The sequence below is a fragment of the Lissotriton vulgaris genome, chromosome 2_2, assembly GCF_964263255.1.
Source record: "Lissotriton vulgaris chromosome 2_2, aLisVul1.2, whole genome shotgun sequence".
NCBI lineage: Eukaryota > Metazoa > Chordata > Amphibia > Caudata > Salamandridae > Lissotriton > Lissotriton vulgaris.
In genome coordinates, this window is record NC_141688.1 from 313,556,513 (window position 1) to 313,572,223 (window position 15,711).

Below are 15,711 nucleotides of genomic sequence, written 5' to 3' on the forward strand. Positions count from 1 at the left end.
GGGAGATCCCCAAGGAAGTTAGATCTTGCCCTCAAATCGAACTGGCCCACCCGTCACTCCCTGATAAAGAATTGGTGACAACCGAATTGGACCCCAAGGTAGTGTCATTTATCAATGAAGAGGCGAAGATCCAAGAACAGGACTAAACAAAGGCTTGAAATCCTACCAGGATCGCTTGCTTGACATCATTGGTCCTTTGATTGAGACGTTCGAAATGGCAGAGGTCGTCTACCTCGGTGATTCCCTAGTGGATCCTAATGTATTGCGACAGTGGGCCTGAATGCTGTCTGCCTCTTGGGGAACACTAGCACAGCCCTCTCTAACGAAAGGAGAAAGAGCACCATCCACAAGATCAACCCTAAGTTGGTACAATTGATGAGAAAGAAAGGGGGGGCCTCCTCTCAGGGGCAGCTCTTCAGAGATGATTTTATTAAAGACATGGCCAAGTATGTAGGGGTTTTCAGCTCCATACAAAAATTGCAGAAGGACATCAAGAGGGTATCCAGGACAAGGTTTCTGGTAGTGCCGGGAGAACACGGGGTCAGTTCCACGGCCGAGGCCAGGCTTCGTTCAGACCCTTAATAGGGTGTGGCAGCATATTCACTCAGATGGGCTGTGGGTCCCACCATTTTTTCAGCAAAGATTCCGTGGCAGGCCCGATAGGAGAGAACGAAGGCAAAGAGGATTTTCAACCAGTAAAAATCTCAAGAGGCCCTTCAGATACCCCTATAAAGATGGGAGGCAGGTTAGCCCAGTTTTTGTGGGAATTGGAGGATGGTGACACAGGATCCATGATTCCCGGACGCTGTCAAGGGATACAAGCGAGCATTCAAAGACCCTTCGGTTCAAGTGAAGACACCTAGGGAAATAAAATTCACACAGGAAGATTCAAAGTTAGTGGTGCAACAAGTAGAGGACTTGCTGCCAAAAGAAGCTATCTGGGAGGTCTCGCCTCCAGGATAGGTTTTGTCAGCAATATTTTCCTGGGCGAAAAGACAAAGGTACGGGACCAGTGTAGGAAAGTGCCTCTTTTGACATGGTTAGCCAACATTTTTTTCTTTATGCCTGGTGTGATTTTAAACTGTAAGTGCACTGTATCCCTTCTAACCAGGTTCCCAGCTCCAGATCTCTTTCCCAAAACTGTACCATGATTGGCACAACTTCAATCACCCCTATACGTCCTGGGTAAATGGTACCTCTGGTACCTACGTCATGGGCACTGAAGAAAGTCCACTGGCGCTGCAGCACAAATGGTGCCACCCAGACCCCTCAACTAGACACCATCCAAACTGCCACTACAGGCTGCATATCTTGGTGCAGAGAAAACCGAAGAGTTGACGGCCCTGTGGGCCATGTCCATAGGCACTGAATGATGTAAAGGTAAGTCACCCCAATGCACGCCTTAGAGCCCTAAGACAGGGTGCACTATATCCCACGTGGAGACATATCTGCATGAGCCGTTATGACCCTGCAAGATCTGAGTCATTCCTTGATATTGTAAGAGAAAAGGGAAGACATAGAGAGAACATGGGGGGATGCTTGTCACTTCGAGTTTCCTAGCTTCATGATGTCTTCACTGTATTCTTAATCCTCTCTAATGTCAGTGTTAGATTTAGTAATAAATGCACATAATAAGACCCTTTAGAAGGACCCCTGAAAACCTACCAAGAACTCGAGTGGTCTTGGACTAGTCATAGCCAGCCTGCCACCACCAGACATGTTTCTGACCTCAATGGGTAGAAGCCCTCACTCTCAGAGGCCAGGAACAAAGCCCGCTCTGGGCGGCGGTGCTTCACACCACCTCCAGGCCGGAATGGTCTTTCAGAGCGGGAAGCTTCATAGTTGATGCTGCCTTTTAAGTACAGCCCAGGCTTCCACGGAGAGTTGGTGATGCCAACCCCCCTGTCTTGCTCCAAAATTGGCAGGAAAGTTAGTTAGATGAGGAGAAATTCTCCCAACACCACCCCGAAGTTGTGGCAGGCGATGTCAAGCCCTCTCCTGAAAATTCACCATCTTGAGATGATCAGGGCTAGGTAGTGCCCTTTCCTGCAGTAAGTGGTCACTCAGAGGGTGTAGACACCCTAACGTTGGTATCCCATTGGCTACTACCTGTCTCCTCCTTTAATGCCTCTAAATTTAGCATTTACGTGGCATCCCTGGGTCTTGAAAATTAGATTCAATGGACAAGAAGAAAACACGGACAAAGAAGAGCTGCTGCCCGAGAACTGACGCCTTGCTGCTGAGAAAACTCACGGCAAACCCTGTCTGCTGCTTCAAGGACTCAAAATCGTGGCTATGCAGTCTCGTCCTGAACCTGTGAAGACTCCAAGAACCCCAGAGCTCCTCTAGTCTTCGAGAAATCACCAAGAACCTCCCTTGGAGTACAGGTATTGCTCCCCTGCACACCGCAGGTACCAATCTCACTAAGTCTGTTTTGTCGTCTTGCTGCTCCCCGATGACTCTGTTGCAGCACTCACACCAAAAGAGGCATATCAGCTCCCAAGGGTCAGATCTGTCTCCCCACCATGTTTGGAGACACCCAGACTTACCGGAGCTGCATCGTACCAATAGCCAGGGTACCGCACCCCCTTTAGCAAACAGCAAGACAAAGAGTCCGTGCCAGACTCCAACTATCCCAGAAGCAAGCACCCACTAAGGAACATTGAGTCCCCTGAGACCTACATCATGTCCCGAAATAGCCTCTCCAAGCTGCCTGCTCCTGACCGCGAGGACATCTTGATGCACAGAACACAGCTGACCTACTAACTTCACCGAGTCCGACCAGCCCTGGTAAGAATAACCCAGCTATTTTCCTGTTGTCTGGAAACCCTTGAAACCTCCTCCGTGGAGTAGGAGTCACCGGACATAACTTTAAGTCCTCCTGTGCAGTGTCTTTCAGTTGGACCCCTTCCTCGTAGCGCACCAGCTACCATCACCTTCCGCACCATGCTGAATCCGGGAAGCTTCCAAAACTTTTGCTACTGGAAAGGAGAACCTAGTCCTGCTATCGACCTGAAACAAGGAGGTGAACTTCATGAAAGCATTGCCTGATTTTATGTGCATGTTTCTGCTTTTTCCCATTGACTTCAATGGTGCATAATTGGGCACAACTATATTAAATTTTCCGAACCCTCAAAAATCATAATTTGAAAGTACTTACTGTAAATTTAAGTTCATTGGTCTTAAAACTTACATAAAAATCAATACTTTTTTTATAAATTGGTCTTGGATTTATTCTCGAGTGCGGGTCTCATTAATTGCCTCCTTGAATGCAACAAATGCCTAGCACTCCCCTCTGATAAGCCTGACTGCTCTCCCGCACTATAACAAATAGAGCGTTAGTGTTACCTATTTTGCGTTTGAAAATCAATAAGGGACTCACTGAACTCTCTGCAAAATGTACTATGTTTTATTGCACTATATAGAGAGCAGCTTCCTACAACCAGTGACAAACTTGAAAGATCTAAATGAATGGGTGGTCTATTACCACTTCAAAATCTATGGCATTTACTTATTCAGAGATATCCTGAGGAAGGGGGACAGGCTAACAAGGCTGCATTTCAAAGACTCATATTTAACTATTCCATTTAGGCCTCCTCAGCTGAAATACCTTCAGTTTTCCGGGAAGGGAAAGCTTTGGGAATTTTGCAGTCTCTCGTTCACCTATCCTCAGGACCCTGGTGCTTTACCAAAGTCCTCTGGCCAATAGCGGCTTGGCTGTGGGAGTGGGGAGTGAGACTGATGATGTACCTGGATGATATTCTAACAATGGGTCAGTCCAGGGAGCTAGTCGTGACGCATACAGATATGACCTCACACTTACTAGAAAACCTCGGCATTATAGTGAACCAGAAGAAGTCTTGTTTGGAGACAGCCCAGGGCACACAGTTTCCAGGCTTTATTGTAGACACAGTTAAAGCAGAGCTTAGATTACCAAAAGAAACATTTAAAAAACCTCTGCAAAGAATTGAGAAAAGTGTTAGTGAAAGAGGAACTATCCCTAAGGATTTTAGCAAGTATGCCGGGCCTTTTATCTTCTGCAATTCAGGCAATATTCCCAGGCCCACTGTATTATTGGGCCCTCCAAAGACTCAAAATAAAGTGCTTACAAACCAGTCGGTCATACTTCCAAATGTTGTCCCTAGATCGGCATTCAAGGAAGGAGCTGTTGTGGTGACTCAAAAACACAGAAGATTGGCATAGGAGGGCAATTTTTGGGGAGGAACCGGAAATAGTGATAGAATCGGATGCAAGTTCAGAAGGATGGGGAGCGAGATGTGGGAACTCTTACACAGGGGATCATTGGACAGATCAAGAGAAGAAAGTACACATCAACTGCTTAGAATTGTTGGCAGGTTAATTTGTGGAAAGTTGCTTTACCCAAGAAATGATGAAATGTAGTGTAATGCTCCTTATGGACAAAGCGTCAGCCGTGAGAAACGTCAGCAAGATGGGTGAACCTTATTCCAAGGGTTTTGCAGACTTAGCAATCAACTTTTTAGGGTAATGATTAAGCAAGGGAATTCCTATTGTGGAGGAACATATTTCTGGGTCAAACAACGGTGTGGCGGACTGATTACCACTATATTTCAAGGACTCCTTCAAATGGAGGTTCAACAGGGAGTTATTTCTGAGTATTCAGGAGAGATGGGGTCCATTCGGGATCAACCTATTTGCAAACAGACTCAAGACGCAGTGGACAAGGTCCTTCAGTTGGAGACCAGACCGGCAGGCTTGTGGAGTAGATGCCTTCCTGCAAAATTGGGGGGGCATAGCACCCTATGCTTTCCCTCCGTTTGCCATGCTGCCATGCCATGCTGCCGAGAGTACTTCTGCAAGCACACAGATGCAGGGAAACTGTAGTGGTGATGACCCCACATTGGAGGTCACAGGCTTGGTTTGCAATCATGTTGGCAATTACAGTAGATTTTCCTACCCTGGTACCAACATTCAGGGATTTAATACTGGGACCAGGGGGATAGGTTTACAGTCTAGTGGACAGGGCCTACTCGTTCTTATGGCTTGAGGGATTTCAGGAGACAGTGGAAAAACCTAGGGCTTTCGACAGATGCTTTTCAACTCATATGTTATGTTATGTTATGTTATGTTACGTTGAGTGTTTTCTAAAGCGGAACCGCTGCCCCAGCAAAGAGACGTCCCGGCGCTGCTAAATCTAAATGGTACAGAATCAACTGAACACTAGCCTACCATGGTCGCAAACACTATGTTAATGGAAAGAGGAAGGTTTTAATGGATCTCCGGAAGGCAAGCAGATCCTCCAATCAGCGAGTATGGACCGGCAAGGAATTCCACAGCTTGGCTGCCATGACCCGAAAAGAACGACCACTGATTCGGCATAGTTTGGTCCGTGGTACGATCACCAAGTGCTGTCCCAGTGAGAGCAAGCTTTGCTGGGGAACATACGGAATCAGAAGTGGGCGCAAAAGTTCCGGACTCCCGGATTTTAGAATCTTGAACGCCAGACAAAGAGCTTTGAACTGGATCCGGGCATTGATCGGAAGCCAGTGCAGCCTTCTGGTCGTAGCTCTAGCCGAGCACCGACGAGGAAGTCCAAACAGAGTTCTTGCTGCCGAGTTTTAGACTTGTTGAAGTCGCTGCATCTCAACTTTGTTAGCCCCTAAAAGCAGCACACTGGCATAGTCCAGGCATAGTATAGTGGATTGGACAATGAGCTACCGGACTGCTGGATCGAAGAACTTCAGGAGAGGATTAGGACCTCTTAACAAGCCAACACAAGTGGCTGCCACTCTCTTAGTGTGGGTCTGAAAGCCAAGAACGGAGCCCATCCAGACTCCTAAGTTCTTAACTAGAGTCTTTGGCGTTGGCAAAATCCCCAGCGAGGCCGGCCACCAGTGCTCGTTCCAGAGTGAGATGTTCTTCCCTACCAGTAGTACCCCAGTTTTGCTCGCATTCAGCTGTAGACAGTTGTCTGCCATCCATTGGGCTACTGCTCCCATCCCGTCTCTGAACCTAGTGGCCGATGTAGATGGTCCTTCAGCTAAGGTGATGACAAGCTGGGTATCATAGGCATATGATACCATCGTTAGGTCCCACTCCTTTGCCACACGCACGAGTGGCTGAACATATAGATTGAACAGAGACAGGCTTAATGCCGAGCCCTGAGGGACCCCCTGACCGATGGAATGGGATTGAGAGAGGAATGGCGGCGCCGATATCCTGAAGGATCTTTCCTTCAGAAATGATCTGCATCATTCTAGGGCGGTTCCCCTGATCCTTACTGCCTCCAGACGATACAGGAGAATGTCATGAGACACCGTGTCGAAGGCAGCGCTGAGATCCAACAGGATCAGCGCTGCACTCTGACCGGCATCAAGGATCGTCATCAGATGTTCAGTTGTGGCTAGTAGGGCGGACTCGGTACTATGGCCCGGCCTAAAGCCATTTTGGGATGGATCCAGAATGTCATTGTGGCTCATGTATTGAGATAGAACATTATTTACATGGGCCTCTGCAATCTTAGCTACCCACGGGAGAAGGGAGATTGGTCTAAAGTTCTCCGATTTAGAAGGATCCAGCGTGGGTTTCTTAATGATGGGAGAAACCCAAGCCTGTTTCCAGGCCATAGGAACTCTGCCCATAGAAAAAGACAGGTTGAGTACAAGCCCTTCAAGGGGTGGGAGCGCACCAGACACGTCCCAACGTAATTTGTAATTACCTCAAGCATGATGGTTCATGTAGTTCATTATTTTTTGCTCAATTCATTTCAAAGTGTTCATAGCCAGTGCTGTATTATTAGTTTCAGTTCGTATCCCTAGACACGTGTTTCATGATTCCTCAATCGTCAGTAGGGAAAAAAGGCAAAGTTCATAGGTTGCAGGGCGTGCTGCCTCGTCTCTCAGGACCAGTTCCACTCACAGCATGAAGGTGCAGGCTCCCGAGCTCGTCAGCTCACAAAATTTAAACAGTTCAAGGGGTGGGAGCGCACCAGACACGTCCCAACGTGAGTACAAGCCCTAGCGGCTGCTGAAAGAGCGCCAGAGACTCGATGAATTGTGCTGGCCTCATAGGGTCCGAGGGCGACCCAGATTTAACTTTGCCACATAATCTGGCAAGCTCTTCACTGGAAATCTCCGGTATAGCTGCTAGGATGGGACCGCTCACCTTAGCACTTGGGCATCTGGGACAAGGATGCATATCTACTGGCTTAGTTAGTGGGTTAGTTGATGTGGTTGACGGGACTAGGATCCTGTTTCAACTGATTTAGTGCATGTGATTAAGTATCTAACAGAGCTGTTTGGTTCAGGTCTGTCCTACAGGACAGTGAATGTCTACAGGTCTGCTACAACGGCCGGACATTGCTTGGTGGATGGCGTGTCTGTTGGCCAGCACTTACAGACTAAGAAAATGATGCATAGCATAGACATCCTGAACCCTCCTACAGTGTTGTACACTTCCTTGTGGGATTTCAGAGGTATCTTACAGGATTTAACAGATTGGGGTTAGTACTCTGTCATTAAAACATATTTTTTAGAAACTGATGGTTTTACTCTGTCTGGTGTCATTTAGGCGGACTTCAGACATAAGGGCTCTCGATGTTACCAGCAAGGACTATCAGCCTGAGGGAGTAGAACAAAGACATGGTCTACCACTGTTTCCTACCCTTACTTTCAGTCGAATGACAGGCGTTGTTTGGCTAAATGCTTGAGGAGTGTGAGAAAAGAGCACCAATTTTGAGGAATGGTGTTGCAAGGTTATTGATTTCACACAGAATGCCTTATTGGGCAGTGTCTACCCTACCTTGGCATGATCGGTGAAAGAAGCAATAGAGAGGGTGGTGTGGGTGCCACTAGATTTGGGGGTCTTACCCTTAGGTAGAAAGCCTTTTTCTTGGGTGATGGTTTGCAGATCATCCTAACAGCTGCAGATTGGTCTAATGAGAATATGTTTATACTACTTTAGACCTGTTGCAAATGCTACTGATAATGTGTTAACAGCACTTTAAGCTTGTGTAATGTTAGCCTCCGTGTTTTGATATTAAATGTAGATTTTTCACAGACTGCTGGACAGAAAAGTTTGGATTTTAATAAAGACACTGATGCTAAGATTATCCCACCGCATGGGTACCTACCCTGTTGAAATAGCACATTTTGTGTCCATTTCCTTTCACATTAGGACGTTTTGAATTAGAATGCCGTTGGAGGAGTAGTTCTTGTTGAAGTTTATTTCTATGTTGCAGTTATCTTGTTCATAGCCCTGGAAGAAGGAGGATGGCTGCCTGTTGCTGGGACTTATACTTTGTTGGAATGTTCCTTCAATTGCTGCTGCTGTGAGAGGCCAGTAAAAGAGTTTTGCATAATCTTAGCCTCCATGTTTTTAATAAAATACAGATTTTCTGCCCACCACGCTGTGAGAAATCTACATTTCTTGCTCTACACATTATAAATATTTATCACTCCTTCCGAGCAAGAAGAACATCTAAGTGGCATGAGGTATTGTACAAGATCCTAAAAATGTAACGTTTTTGTCCTATTTTTATGTGTTATAAAAAACAAAGAGTTGCGATTCTCCTATTAACATGACCAGAGAATCTGGATTTCATTAAAGACTCGGAGGCTGACATTATGCATTATCCTTTAATAGCAACTCACACAGCCGCACTACATCATAAAGGATAAAGTTCTAGAGTTAACAACACTGAACAAAGGATGTAACTAGAAGATGATCTGCCTCTTTTAAAAGAATCGCAGCAGGAAAGAACTACAAAACTGAGAGATCCGGGTAACAGGAAAGAACTTCATAGGCTGAGAGATCCAGGTAGAGCTTGAAAAACATCAAGGAAGAAACTTCAGCATGTCAAAGGCCAGCCGGTTAAACGGAGTTGCCTTAAAGAAAGAAATGATTAAGAACCAAGAGCCTAAAAGAGATATCTCATCACATAGGCATAATAATAGATTAAAAATAATTGAAGCAATCAATAAGATCATGAACAATATATCAAAAGATGTAATAAGTTCATAAAAGACATCCCAAAGTTGTAAAAGGGAGGGGGGGGATAATGTCAGCCTCCGAGTCTTTAATGAAATCCAGATTCTCTGGTCATGTTAATAGGAGAATCGCAATTTCATTACAAGACCGGAGGCTACATTATGCATGTTCGTAGCCCCGAAGGACAACATCAGACATATGCTCGATAGGCTTGCAATATGACGAGCAAAGGTATTAGCATTTGACCAGTCAGCAGCTTTCAGGATATCATCCAACTTACCACCTGACCAGAAGGATTTACTGGCCATAGCTCCTCTAATAGAATGTGCTTGAAACTTAGAGAGGTCGATACCAGCAAGTCTCATGGTAGATTTAACCCATCTAGCTATGGAGGTGGAAGAAACAGGTTTAAAAGGTTTCACAAAAGAAACTAAAAGTTGATTTGCATCATTAGGGCGTAGAAGAGACATCCTAGCGTCATATTCTTTCATACAAGCAACCACACAAAGTTTAGGAAAACTGTCAAAACGAGGATAAAAGATAAAATCTGACATGGTCTTAGTTCTTCTTAGCAATTCAAACTTGACACCGAAAATATCATAACATCTATTAGAAATGTCTAAGCTTCTGATGTCAGATACTCTCCTACAGGAGACTAAACATAAGAGTGTGGCGAGTTTAAAGGAGAGAAACTTTCTATTAAGGGAAGAATTATCTGGCCAAGAACAAAAAAGGTCTAAAATACAGTTGACATCCCAAAGGGTCTGGTATTTAGGTCTAGGGGGTCTTCTTAGTCTTATACTCTTGAGGACTCTACAAATGATAGGATTTTTACCTACCGATTTACCATTGATAGGAGAATGACCCGCAGAGATCGCGGATCTAAAGCAATTAATAGAGCAATAGGAAAGGCCTCTGTCAAATTGTTCGACCAGAAAATTTACAATATTCACGACAGGAGTCTCCACGGGATCCAGACTCCTTTCCAGGCACCAATGAAACCATTTCTTCCAAATGTTGTTGTATCTAAGGTGTGTTCCAGGTGCCCAAGATTCTCCGAGAAGAGAGAGAGCTGTCGACGAAAGTCCAGACAGTTCGTTAGATTGCCTGACACTTTCCAGGCAAGAAGGTTCAAATTCCCCTCGAGAATAAGATGATGATCTTCCCCGTCTGCGTTTGAGACCAGGCCTGGAGAGGCTGGGATCAGAAAGGGAATGTCGCATGCTAGTTCCAGGGCTGTCGGGAACCAAGCCTGGGATGGCCAAAAAGGAGTTATTAGGATCAGAAGGCATTGTTCCGATCTGACTTTCTGAAGGACCCTCTGAATCATGGCGAAAGGAGGGAAGGCATAACCCAGGAAGTGAGACCAAGGTTGGAGAAACGCGTTCACAGCAAGAGCGCCCGGCTCTGGCATCCAACTGAAGTAGTTGGGAAGTTGGAAGGTAAGTCTGCTGGCAAACAAATCCACGTCTATGGGGCCCCAAAAGTGGAAGAGGGAATTGAAGATGTTCACATCGAGTTTCCAGTCCGAGAAGTCGATAAGGAACCTTGAATTCCAGTCTGCAGAAATGTTCGATTTCCCGGGAAGATATTCCGCCCTGAGGGAAATTTTGTGTTCCAGACAGTACATCCAAAGTTTCCTGGCAAGATTGGAGAGATCTGCAGATCTCGTCCCTCCAAGACGATTGATATAGGCCACAGCGGAAACGTTGTCCATTTTCAGAACAACGGACCTCCCTTGGATGGAGTGTTTGAAGCTCATAAGAGCGTACAAACCAGCCGTCAATTCCTGAAAATGTATGTGTTGAGAAGATTCCGACAGGGTCCAGACCTCACCGGTGTTCTGGTCTTCCAAACGAGCACCCCAGCCATGAAGACTGGCATCTGATTCTAGGACAAAATCCGGGGATGAGCCGAAGATAGCTTTGCCATTCCAGGCGTCTAAGTTCTTCAGCCACCAAAAGAGCTCTGCTCTCGCATCTGGATCCAGAGACACAAGGTCCCCATACCATAAGCCCGAATTGAGGGCTTTTCTCTTTATTCTCTGAAGCGCGCTGTAGTTCAGAGGGCCGGGAAAAATAGCCTGGATGGAAGAAGAAAGGAGCCCAAGAAGTCTGGCTAGTTCGCGGAGAGTTAAAGACTCTTGTTTCAAGACGGACCTGATCTCCTTCCGGATCTTGGCAATCTTCTTGGCAGGAAGAAGGAGAAGGCATTTCAAGGTGTCTAGGGTGAAACCGAGGAATTCTATAGTTCTGCAGGGAGAGAGAATGGATTTCTCTCTGTTGATGATGAATCCTAGGCTCTCTATTAAGTTCATGGAAGTTTCTAGATCTCTTAGGAGGTCTGAATGGGACTGGGACATGATAAGAATGTCGTCCAGGTAAATGATGAGGCGGATACCATTTTCTCTTAGGATTGTAACGACACACTTCATGATCTTGGTAAAACACCAAGGGGCAGAAGAGAGGCCGAAGGGAAGAGCTTGGAACTGGTAAAGACGATCTTTCCAAGCAAATTGAAGGAAAGGTTGATGTTCCTTGTACATAGGGATGGTGAAGTAGGCGTCCTTCAGGTCTAACTTGACCATCCAATCTCCTTCGAGAAGGAGATCCCTCAGGAGGTGGATACCCTCCATTTTGAAGTGACGATAAACTAGAAATTTGTTGACTTCTCGAAGGTTTATTACAAGTCTCCAACCTTTGTCCTTTTTTTGAACAAGAAAAAGTGTGCTTATGAATCTTGCATCGGACCAGGGAACCTCCACTATGGCGTCTTTTTTGAGCATAGAAATAATTTCTTCCTCCACGATGTTTTCTTGATCCCCTGAAAGGACGAAGGGTTGGGCTAAGCGTGATTGGAGGGGAATCTGTAAGAAGTCTATCTTGAAGACCATGACGGTTTCTAAAACCCATGGATCTTGGGTAATTGAATCCCAAACGTGATAAAACTGTTTTAGCCTGTCTTGGGGATCACACGGTCTTTTAGAGAGCATGACTTCTCTGAGAGAGGACATCATACATGACTTAATTTCCTGTTGCAGGAATTTTTTAAGAGAATCGTCAATAGGGGCAGGTGAGCTAGCAGTGGCGTCGTCAGAATCCATGTCAGACATGGTGTAGTAAGGGCTCAGGAGATATTAAAAGGTAAGGTAATAAAAAGAAAAACTTCTTCTCTCTTTCTCCTCTTTTTTTCTTTTTTTTTAGAGTTCAGAGTCTAAAACTAGGTTAGAATACTAATTAGCATGAAGGGATAATCTAATTAGCATGAAGGGGAGTTGGGGTAATACCTATTATCTTTTGGGGAACTAGTAAACTAATTTAAGTCCTTATTAAAAATTAGAGGTTAAAGGTTTGACAATATTATTAAAGGTTTGACAATATTATTGGCTAAAAGGGCGAGTTTAATATAAATGCGCAATGGTAGAGTGTCTCCGGCGGCTGAAGCAGAGCAACTGACAAATTGCCTAGGAGTGCTCAAGCTCAGCCGCCGGAGGAAAGGAAAGTCGCTTAGGAGAGGAGGCACGCAACGCGGGTGTTGCTAACGTGCTTTCCTCTGAAGCGAAAGCGGGGAAATGGATGCGTTCTTAACCGCAAACACAGCTCCGTGATCGAAGCGGAGATTCAAGGCGCGTCTCGAGCGGAAGAAAGCGAGGCCGATGAAGGGCAGAACATATCGGTAAAAAAGTCAGCGCGGTCGCGCTTTTGGCAGGGGAAAAAGGGGGGACAACCATAAATTGGAAGTCAATTGGGAGGGAGGGTGGGGTGGGGGGAGCCAACGCCACCCACGGATGGAGACTGAGAGTTAAGGCACAGTGTTAGGGGGTCGAAGGAAATGAAAGAAACGGCATAAGGTCACTGGATAGTGAGCAAAATAGGCATAAACTCAGCACAACATCGGTGAGAAGGTAAATGTTAACAAAAGCTGCACAATATATTAAAGTCAAAACGACACAGTTATATAGGAATTAATAGTACAAATGAGGAAATATAAATTTTATGGTCAAGTAATGTTCCCTAGCGTGTACCCCACCGACTCCATGTACCAGCTTAAAGTGCATGTAACTTCCCTCCTGTGCCAGCTATGAAGACGCAAATACATTTGCGTCCACCGTTAACATGTCCTCTTTCAGACCCACTCTGAATGGGTTAAATAGTCCGTTCCTAAGTATGCCATGCCAACGTCTTTTTGTAGTGTACTTTACACGTTTTTCAGCTCTGGCAAAGTAGGCCCTGAATTTCTGCCATCGAGCCTTTTTCCGTTGCTTTCTGACTCAGAAAAGCATCAGCCCAGGCAGCCTCTGTATTCATGACCTCTGTCCTACTCCCTGTGCGGCCCATGGCGCTTAGCTCAGCCTGCTGCCTGCCAAGACTGACTACAACCTTCGAATTATCTGTTCCGCTCCTCGAAAATACATTCCTGCCTACTAGTTTAAGTAAACATTCTCCCAGCTGCAGAGCACGAGGGCTGGCCTACTGTCTCCATACAAGTAATTCATAGCCTCTGTTACCATGCTCCCAGAGAAGGCCCATGCCCCCACGCTTCTCATGCAGACACTTAGGCGCTTATACACGCACTCTCAGTCAGTATAGAATAGCTTCTGCCCCAGAAACCTTTTCCTCTAGATAATATGTTTCCCAAACATCAGATATCAGATATGATAGAAGTACGAGTTGATCTGACATGTCAGACTTCTGTCTCTTTCCGCTAGTGTAAATGTCAAGTCCCCTGCACCCTCCAGTTTCCACGTCAATCACACGTCATGCAGCTGCGCGCGCATCCAAGCTTCAGATTTCTGCTGACATTGCAACATTTTGCTTTGTGCCACCCCCTTTGTGACACCTACCTGTGACGTTTCTAGCGCACACCTCTAGTTCACGCCTAGTTCACGCCTTCTGATTACGTACTAGCAACACGTGAATGCTGTTATCTTGTTTCTCTCAGCTGTTACGCCTACTATATTGATTTCTATGACATGAATTAAGTATATAAGCTATGTATTGTCAATAAAATATTGCTCTATCCCTTCCTGGACCCTGTGTGGTGCCAGGAATCTGATATCCAGTTCCGGAACGATTCCTTTTTAAGGAATAAAACCCCTAAGAACTCTAACACCACAGACTCTGTTTTCTTTCTTTCCGATTGAGTTATTATTGATTAAGTACTTACCTGCATAGAAATTAAGATGGTAAATTAAATATTTACGACATTTTGGCGCCCGAACAGGGACCCCTCCCCCACCCCACGCGCCGGTTGGTGCGTTGCAAGCTCTGTCCCCTGCCATCAGTTAGATGGAAACTACGCGTACCGGCAGGATTTCCTGTATCTCCCTCTGACCCACGGAGGTGACGAAGACTGCAATCAGCGCCCAGACGAGGCGGTGAGGAGTGCGGAGGATCCCGACCAGAGCCTAGCCGAAAAGAAGCAAGGTCCGAGGTGTTAAGAGGCCCACCAGTTTTCCGAAGTATCCACGTGTCGAGTCGAGTCGAGTCCGGTCGAGTCCAGTCGAGTTTTCCGAGGCCTTCAGTTTCCGTGCTTCCCGGTGAGTACCATTGCTGGGACGTATCAAGACGGGTTTGGGTACACAAGTCCGGTCTGCACTGTTTTTAGACAGTGTATCTGTACTGTTTAGCAGTACATCAGTTATTAAAGTTTTTGCATTGTCTCTGACAGTGTATCTGTGCTGTTTAGCAGTACATCTGGTATAAGGGGTAGTCATATATGTCTCAAATGTCTTTTCATGTGATTAATGTCGTGGTATGAGTGTGACTGTTTTTTTATGTGCATTATTGTGTTCTTGTATAACTAGCGGAATTCAGTATTAAGTAGTTAAGATTGAGCATTCAGTATTAAGTAAACAAGATGCCGTTCTTCAACAAGTTAAAGCAGATAGGAACTAGGAAAGGGATACTAGAGGAAGAAATTCCTATCCCCCCTAGGGACACTCCAGGAAATTTTATGTACAACAAGCATGGCCTAGACGCCATATTGTATCTAGATCTATGGGCCGATTATACTAAACATCTAGACGAGAGACACAGATGGCCTGTTACCGGAACATGGGATGCCGAGTGCATCATGAAGGTAGAGGAAGCACTATGGAAAAAGAAAGCCAGACAATCTCAGAAAGACGCCATAGAATTTTGGCGTAAGGAATCACATAAGCGTGCTGAAAGAGCACTCCGTAGAGAAGACAGACTCAAAGAATCAGATAAAGCCCAAGAAAACGAATTAGTTACTGAAGGGATCCGAGTAAAAACAGAGCAAGTAGACCGCGCACGAAACAATCTCGTAAACGGTATGTATCTCGTGGCCGAGGGTTCGCCTGAGACCACATCAGAAATACCGAAAAATCTGCCGCCACCATTGGTTCCAACTAAAGTAAATCACAAGACCACTAAAGATATATTCCTGAATTCCTATCTAGAGGATTTAGCACCCGCTTACACCAACCTGCCTGTCCGTGTCCCGCCTACTGACGGTGACGGAGGTGGCAATCCGCCACAACTGCAACCAGGTTTCCCCGTTCGACCGACTATTCCTCCACCTCCACCACTTCCCGTACCTAAAGTTGATCTACCGAAACCGCTTCTACCTGACCCTGCTCACAGACAAATTCAAGTACAGATACAGACTCCACAGAGAGATAATGTTCAAGCTTCCGCCTCAGGAAGTGCGATGGGGGGTCTTCGGACGCCGCCATTAACACACAGATTACACCTTAGGGATATACAGAGTCCTCTCACG